Below are 9,285 nucleotides of genomic sequence, written 5' to 3' on the forward strand. Positions count from 1 at the left end.
TTGAGAGATAACACATTCACATAACTTTTATTGCAGCATATTGTTGTAATTTTGCTATTTTATTATTAGCTATTATTGTTAAGCTCTTACTATGCCCAATTTGTAAATTAAGCTTTAATTATTGTTAGGTATATATAAAAAGAAACAAAGTATATATAGGGTTTGGTACTATCTGCATTTTATGGCATCCACTGGAGATCTTGGAATATATGCTCCACAGATAAAAAAAGGTACTACTTTGGTATTGGTGAGAGAAACTGTAGATGACATAAATTAGAGGTTGGTAAACTCTGGTCTTCAGTGCAGGCTCTGGACTCCATGGACTGTGGTATAATTCTATAGTATTAGAACACATCTATACTCAATTGTTTACATATGCCTATGGCTGCTTTTGCAGTTGAGAAGTTGCAAGAGAGACCATATAATTTAGCAAAACTTAAAATATTTACTACCTTGCTCTTTACAGAAAATGTTTGCCAACCCCTCATATAAATGCTTGGAGAGATACACCATGTCTATGAATTGGAAAATTGAATGCTGTAAAGATGTCAGTTCTCCCCAAAGATATCTATAGAGTCAATGCAATCTCCGCAGGCTTTCTTGTACAACTTGATGCATGGACACTAAAAATGAAATGCAAATGCAGAACCTAGCATAGGCAAACACATTTGAAAAAGAAAAAAAGTTGTAGGACCTGTCCTACCAGATATCAATACTTAATATAAAGTTTTAATAATCAAAGTAATATATTTATGGGATAAAGATTGACAAATCAGTACCACACACTAGAGAGTCCAACTGATTTTGACAATTATGCCTAGGTAAGAGAGTGAAAGAATAATCTTATCAACAATTGATGTAAAAACAACTGGATATTGTCATGGAAAAAACACTAAATTTTCCAACTTACATTATACTTAAAGTTAACTAAAAATGGTTCAGAGACCTAAATACGAAAGCTAAAAATGATAAAACTTCTTTAAAAAAAAAAAGCATAGGAGAAAATCTTCACAATCTTATGGTAGGCAAAGATTTATTGGACAGAACACAAAATGTACTAATGATGAAAAAAAAAAGGTGACATAATTGGATTTCAAAACAATATAAGCTATTTTCCCCTCTTTAAGGTCCAAAATGACTACCAATACATTGAAAGTTCTGATGTATCAGGCCTGGCACAGTGGCCCATGCCTGTAATCCCAGCACTTTGGGAGGCCAAGGCAGGTGGATTACTTGAGGTCTGGAGTTTGAGACCAGCCTAGTCAATATGGTGAAACCCCATCTCTGCTAAAAATACAAAAAATTAGCCGGGCATGGTGAGGGGGTACCTGTAATCCGAACTACTTGGGAGGATGAGGCAGGAGAATTGCTTGAACCCAGGGAGTGGAGGTTGCAGTGAGTCAACACTGCAGCATTGCACTCCAGCCTAAGCAACAAGAGAGAAATTCCGTCTCAAAAAACAAAAAAGTTCTGGAGTATCTTGTAATTTACTGGATAGATACCCAAACGATTATAAATCATTCTATTATAAAGACACATGTACATGTATGTTCATTGCGGCACTGTTTACAATAGCAAAGACCTAGAACCAACCCAAATGCCCATCAACGATAGATTGGACAAGGAAAATGTGTCACATATACACTATGGAATACTATGCAACCACAAGAAACGATGAGTTCAGGGTCTTTGTAGGGACATGGATGAATCTGGAAACCGTCATTTTCAGAAAACTCACACAAGAACAGAAAATCAAACACCGCATGTTCTCACTCATAGGTGGATGTTGAGCAATGAGAACACATGGACACAGGGACGGGAGCATCACACACTGGGGTCTCCTGGTTGGGGGGTGCTAAAGGAAGGACAGCTGGGGGTGGGGAAGTTGGGGAGGGATAACATGGGGAGAAATGCCAGATATAGGTGTCGGGGGGATGGAGGCAGCAAACCACCTTGCCATGTATGTACCTATGCAACAATCCTGCACGATCTACACATGTACCCCAGAACCTAGAGCAATAAACAAAATCCTATTTAATATTATTTGACTTATTTCTCAAACTTGTTCACCTTAGAACCCTTTAACAGTAGAATACCAATTAATCTTTTAGAGAATTTGTACTACAGAAAGCACACTTACAAAATGCTATTGAAGACACATTTTTTTTTCTCTTGGAATAAACTTTATTATCAATCCTAAATTAAGGAGAAAAATCAGAACAGCCAAATATTTATTTTTGCCACAGAATGTGTTGTGACTGATGCACTTACATTTTACTATAATGTTTCTAATTATAATTAGAACATTTCTCAATAGCAATAAATATTATTTTAAAGCTGCATTCTATAATTGCAGTACAATTTAACTAGCTATTTCTCTATGAATAGGTGTTCACAATTTTATTTACTTTTTATTCCCATCAAGATATCCTCTTATAAAATTCCACTGGAGATTCTGAAATTTAAACTTAGGTCACATGTTAAAATGGTCTGAAAGACATTGCCAGGAAAAGGTCTTAGTCCTAAAAGTCCTAAGAAGAAACTTATTCTATTTCACTTTGTTTTGAGAGAAACTGGAGTACAGGGAAACTAGGTGATTCACACCTGATGAAAAATCCAAGCAATGGCAGAATTCAGAACAGATGCCTTGACAAGTGACGGGGATAACACTAAAGTTCCTCAGCAGTCAATGTTAAATTAAAATAGACAATAAAGATTAAGGTCCAATATATCCTCAACATCAACTAATCAAAAACCAGCATTGGTCCCATGTAAGAAAGAGTTGTCAACAAATAGTATACTAATAAAATAAACCACAGAAGTAACCATTCTCATACAGTTGAAAGAGCCAAGCAAATTTTAGGTGAATGTAATATAATATTTGGGTTCTTATCCAAAACAAGAAAATGTGTTATATTCCAAGAAAGCGTTTAAAAGTTTATTACTGATTGCAAAAGTCAGAAATTCACACAATATTGAAAGGTTGTTTCTCTGAAAAACGGCTTTCAAAGGGAAGGTTTGGCAATTTTGTTCTATCTGAAACATGAATAAGAAATGAGATTAGTGAGCAAGCAAGGAAAATCTTATGTTTCCAAAGTTTACTTTGATGCTCAAAGAGTGAAAATTGAAAAGGTGTTGGAAATAGTCATGCATGGTATTTGAACACACTTTCATTCATACATAAATAATGAACTATGAGGTATATAATTTGTGTTGAAAGCCTTGGTATTTTATTTGCACATCTCACCACATATACAAGGTATTCCCTTTAAAATATCCTCTTGCTTGCATTTATATTGTAAATCACAAGGTATCTGAGACCTGTCTTAATCAATTTAGAGGTTTATTTTGCCAGGGTTAAGGATCATGACCTGTGAAAATAGCTCAGGAAGACCTGAGAACATGTGGCCAAAGCATTATGGTTACAGCTTGATTTTATACATTTTAGGAAGACAGAAGTTACAGACAAAGACATGTATCAGTAAATCTGAGGTATACATGGGTTCAGCCTGGAAAGATGAGACATATTGAAGCAGAGAGCTTCCAGGTCATAGGTGGATCTAAAGATTTCGTGGTTGGCAATTCATTGGAAGACTCAAGCTCTTCATTAAGAAATGAAGTTAGTTTTAGTTAAGGTAAGTAGGAGATTATGGAGGCTGAGGTTATTGTCATGTATCACATCTATCTCTTTGACACCTGCTACTTGGAAGACTGCAAGATCTCTGTTGTAATGATAACAACTGGCCAGTTTTATCTAAACTCCAAAAGGGAGAAGGTATAATGAGGCATGTCCAACCCCAATTCCCATCATGCTCTAAACTAGTTTTTCAGATTTCTTTTAAATACCCTATGCTGAGAGAGGCATCTATTCAAGTTGGGAGACTCCCTAAAATGCATGAAATCAAGCTGTAACTGAACCACCTTGGGCACATGTTCTTAGCACCTTCTGAGACTGTGTCACAGGTCATGATCCTTAACCTTGGCAAAATAAATCTCTGACTTGAGACCTGTCCACATCCCTTTTGGTTTACAAATTGGTGATTAATGGAAAAGACCCAGGGTGGAGGTGCCCTGAGTTTTCACAAATCTTCTATTAGTGCTTGTTACCAGTTTGGGCTCTTTTTTGCTCAAACCGTGAGGACTATCCACTGACGTCAAAGAGCTTCCCCATTCCAGAGAATCTCTCAAATGTGGGGTGAAATATAAGTTTAATTTTGCTGTACTTAAAATACATAAAATGAGCCTCCTTTTCTGGAGTTTTGCTCTCGTCCAATAAGGAAGGTGAGTTTTCTTGCTTCCATGACAATGAAGAGCACTTTAACTTTTTCTGGAGTTTCCACTTGCTTCCACCAAAGAAGGTAAGTTTGAGTTTTTTTTCCTGCTTCTAAGATTGTAGAGAACAGTCTTCGGCCTGTGCTCCATTCTTTTTATTATTATTATTATTTCTGTTTGTTTTTTGCATTTTAGGTTTTGGGGTACACATGAAGAACATGTAAGATTGTTGCATAGGTACACACATGACATTGTGGTTTGCTGCCTTCCTCCCCATCACCTACATCGGGCATTTCTCCCCATGTTATCCCTCCCCAACTCCTCAACCCCCGCTGTCCCTCCCCTATTTCCCCCCAACAGACCCGTATGTGATGATCCTCTTCCTGTGTCCATTCTTAGATAAGTTGCTGAATTGGGGTTTGGGCTTGAAAATTCTCCTTAACGACCAAAGGTTTAGGTTGACAATCAGTGGGTCTTATTTTTTCCTAACCATTAGAGTGCTCAGTAATTGTATGCGTTGTGTGATCATTTGTTTAACTTTTTTATTTGTAAGTTTCTTTCTGTTGTAGCCTTTTGTTGTTTCAGTCCTTCTCTCACTGGGTTTTACCAACGCTATCAGGTTTGGTTAAATCCGAAGGAAAGTCCCAAATTGTGGGGAACAAGGCCTCTAAATTGGCTGAAATCCCCACAGCTACAAAAAATGTGTGGGAGTTCAGCAAAAAGAAAAATTAAAAAATTTGACTACATGAGGGGCTTCATCTACCCAAAAGGCCAACTTTGCTAGCCAAGCCTAAACCGAAAGAGCAATGGCAGCCACCTCATGTTGTAGTTCAATAGCTAAGATTTGCCCTTTATGCCCTGGCAGCCTAGGTTTGCTTCTTACATCAAGTCCTTGCTGGTTTGATATTTGTGGTACTTTTGAAACATCAGCTGTTTGTGCCAGCTAAGATATGATAATAACAGATTAAAAAATTATTTTAAAGAGCTCTAGGGTTAAAGTTCATCTTAATTAAAAGCAAATATCCAATGTGTGTGTGCGCACACGTGCGTGTGTCTTTGTGTGTGTGTGTGTATGTGTGTATAAAAGGCCTTTAAGCTTTTTTTCTGCCCTTGAATTTTTTTTTCTTTTCAGTCAACTACATTCTGTTTCTTCCTTTTATTTCTGCCTGTTTCTGCTTCCTCTTGCCACCTCTACTCCATGAGGGACCTAAAAAGAAAATGGAATTTCTAACAGCCCAGGATCCTAGACCGGGGAGGGGGGGGCAGTGGGGAGGAGGTTGTAGAAGCAGTGGGCAGCTAGATTCCTCTATTTATGAGGAATCTGTTTTTCCTCATGGGATACCAAGAGTTATAAGCAAAGATTCCCACTGAGATCATAGAAAAAGCAAAACAAAACAAACAAAAAAACCTCTTCTCTCTTTTTGTACTGCATTGTCTGATATTTTTAACTTTTGAGAGTACTGGGAATTACTTTGAGATTATGAAAAAATGTTTAACCTTGGTGTGTGTAGTAACAAGGTAAGAAATATACTTTTAGAGGCAGCTAACGACAATTGTTTAAATAGTTATTATTACAGGGGGTATCGATTGCAGGTTTAAAATTTAAAAAAGGGGTACAGTGGAAAACACAGAAAAATGTCTTTATAATGAGTTACACTGTAAAAACATAACATGGTCTGGTCTTATTGCATTTTCTCTCTTTTAGGTGATCCAGAATTTTATGTGGGCTCTGCCCTGAGCTCAGAGGTCCAGTTAAAAAATAGAGACTAAAGTACACACCTACCTATCTTTCAGCAGGTTTGACTTTCAGGTTGTCCAGATGGGCTTCCCATAAGGAAAAATAATCCTGGCAGCAGGATTTTTGTTTGTAACTGGCCTAAGAAACAAATAGCTCACATTGTATCAAAATAATTTCTGTATTGTTTTCATTAGATTTTTAAAAATTACTTCAAATGCTAAACTTTAAAAGAATTAAAGTTTTATATCCATGTAAACTTCCTGTATCTCTTTTGAAGCATTTTAATTATTCATTCAGTTAAATGATTAGCTATTATTCTGCAATTACCTATTTTAATAAATTTGTTTTAGGCTTTTTAACATCTTTGTCCTCAAAATAAAATCCTAAATCAAGTCTCTGATTTGGACTTATTGTTGGAGACTTATCAAAACTATAAAAATCAATCACCTCAAGGTTATAAAATCTTCCTACAGCTTCCACTTAAGTCATTAACTTCAATATTACCACCTCCAGCCTGATGATTGGCTATCAGCTGAGACTCCCTCCAGCTCTATCAAAAAGGATCTTTCATTAAAGATTGTGAACTAACCTCTGTGCTGCTAAGTTGCAGGGCTTTAACTCCTGGGTACATCCATCTTCTCTAAAAGGGGGCACTGACTCTTACTGAATCTTAAACATCAATACTAGAATCTGATACCAAATTCAAGTTTACAAAAGCCTCATGTTCAAACCTGGGAAAAGATGGTAGTCAAAACAGATTGCTTCCATATGAGATTGGACCAGAAATGTATGCAAAGACATAAGTATTCCTTTAATAATTTTTCTTCTGTCTAAATTAGCATTATTTGTTTATGCCTTAATACTAGGTCATTTAAATGTTTAGCTACCTGTATATTTCCTTTTCTTGTCATTGTCATATTTAGGCAGGGCTTATGCCCTTTTTTGTTTAAAATGTTGCTAATGCTATATATAGCTTCCAAAATTGGGTAATACAACAAAAATTACCTTTCTTTTTCTCATTACCTGATATCTCCAAAATGTTAAAAAAACCATTTAAAATCCCACTGGAACTTATCTGTTTTCATTGTTAGCACCCTACTGCTAAAACCCATCCCTCTAACTCTAGGGACTATTGTGAAAAATGTGGACATGTGAGATCATAAGGGCTGATTTTGTGGGAAAGAAATCAAGGACAGGAAAACAGACGCTGAAAGGGCTGGCAAATGAGGGACTTTACCTTCTGGGACATTTCATGGCCTTTTCCATTCATCCCAACTATAAATAATCTCCTGCTTCCCATTAAATTTAAAGGAAAATTACTGAGAAGATATCCAGATACCCAGTAATAAAGTCTCCTGGGCATAGCACTCTCAGTTACAAGATTTATGCAAGTACATACAAAAAATATTTTCAGCCACCTCAGGACAAATTACTAAAAAGACTGCAAAAGCACAGTAGCATAACCAATCTCTAATTTCCTTAGCTGGTGTTACCAAAACACTTATGTTTTGTATAGCTGTTCACTACAAGTCTGTAGCTAAAACCAAGTTTAGGGTAGCTCAATGCATAAAAGTTATAGATAAGCCATATTCGTAACCTTGCCTTTTGCGTTTCCATTTTACATGGTTTAAAGAATCCTGAGGATTGATGAATACCTGCCCACTTCCATTCCTATCTGGCCTAGAACATTTAAATTAGCTATAAATCTTTTGGCTCTAAGTCTCTTGACCATGTGGGTTCTACTGAGGGTCAGGATGAACACGGGGCAGGTGCCACATCACCCCAGCAATGCTATGGGACAAAATAAAAGTTTGGCTGTTGATGTTACCTCTGGCAAATCTTGACCAGAATAGGGAGAATGTAAACCAAAAATGAAATTCTAAGACCCCTAACTGACTGAGTGGAGCCCCCTCTCAACGTAGGGGATTCCAAAGAAATCAGACCATGATGAGAATGGGGGTTGGACATGCTTCATTATAACATTTTCCTTTTGGATTTTAGATAGAATTGACCAGCATTCACATTACAGTACAGATCTTAAGACTAACAGTATAGACTGTAGCAATCAGATGCCTACTCCAACCTGACTCTGGTATAATGGCACATGACCAATAGCAGTTCCTGAAGGAAATCAAAATATTTCATCTCAAACATATTTATTTGACATATTTTTAATGGTCCTGAAAAACTATCACCTGTGGGTGAAACTTACATTAGATAATCTATTTCCCTATATGGCTATTTCCAGAGAATCTGAAACCTTTTAAGGTCCAGTAAGTGACATTCACTTCTATTCTCTCTGAAGCCAGCTGCATAGAGACTTCATATACATGGCAAGAACTTTGGCTTCTACAGGCACCCCCACTACCACCCTCACTCACTTTAACTCAAGCTCACTTTAATTTTTCAGACAGAGCTTTACCCTTCCACTCAGTTGCCAGTCAGGAATCTCTGAATCCATCTATAATCTGGAAGCCTCTTTCTATAACATATTCTGTCTTTCTATTTCAAACCAACGTATGTCTTAGCTGGATTGATTTATGTCTTTGCCTGCAACTTCTGTCTCCCAAAAATATATAAAATCAGGCTGTAACCCAACACCCTGGGCACATGTTCCCAGGATCTGCTGAGGTTGTGTCATGTGTCATGATCCTTAACCTTAGCAAAATAAACCTCTAAGTTGATGGAAACCTGTATCAGATATCTTTTGGTTTATCATACCTAGCTTAGTTTGGTTTATAATACCTAGCTTAATCCACAAAGATTTGTGGATTAGAAACAGGCTTTGACGGAGTCAAAACTAATGTTATCAAATCATCCTTTTACGACAATTTATTGATTAACTCTGCATTCAGAATCTAATACATGCCACAGACTATATAGAAGTAGCATAGGATGTAATTTCTCCTTTCCAAAGGGCCAATATCTGACGTAATTGCTGCTACTAAGAAGTTTATAATGTGTTATTATTTTTGTAGGTGGAGCAAAACTGGAAAGAGTGGTTTGCACATAGTCCTTTACAAAAAGCTTTTCTACACAAAAGGTATTCTCTATCACAATTGTTTTGAAGTGACATAAGAATATTATTTTAATTGGCTAGCTTTTTTTCTATGCTTGTTTGTGAAAATTTTCACACCAGCTGTGTGCTAATTCTCCTGTAGTCAAAAGCTAGAGAAAAAAAGGAATCTTGATTAATTAAAGACCCAAACACTGTACTCCACTTAAGCAAGTACCATGAGTCATACAAACTTGTCTACATAGATCTACTAAGATGT

This window comes from Callithrix jacchus, chromosome 3, assembly GCF_049354715.1.
Source record: "Callithrix jacchus isolate 240 chromosome 3, calJac240_pri, whole genome shotgun sequence".
Classification (NCBI taxonomy): Eukaryota; Metazoa; Chordata; class Mammalia; order Primates; family Cebidae; genus Callithrix; species Callithrix jacchus.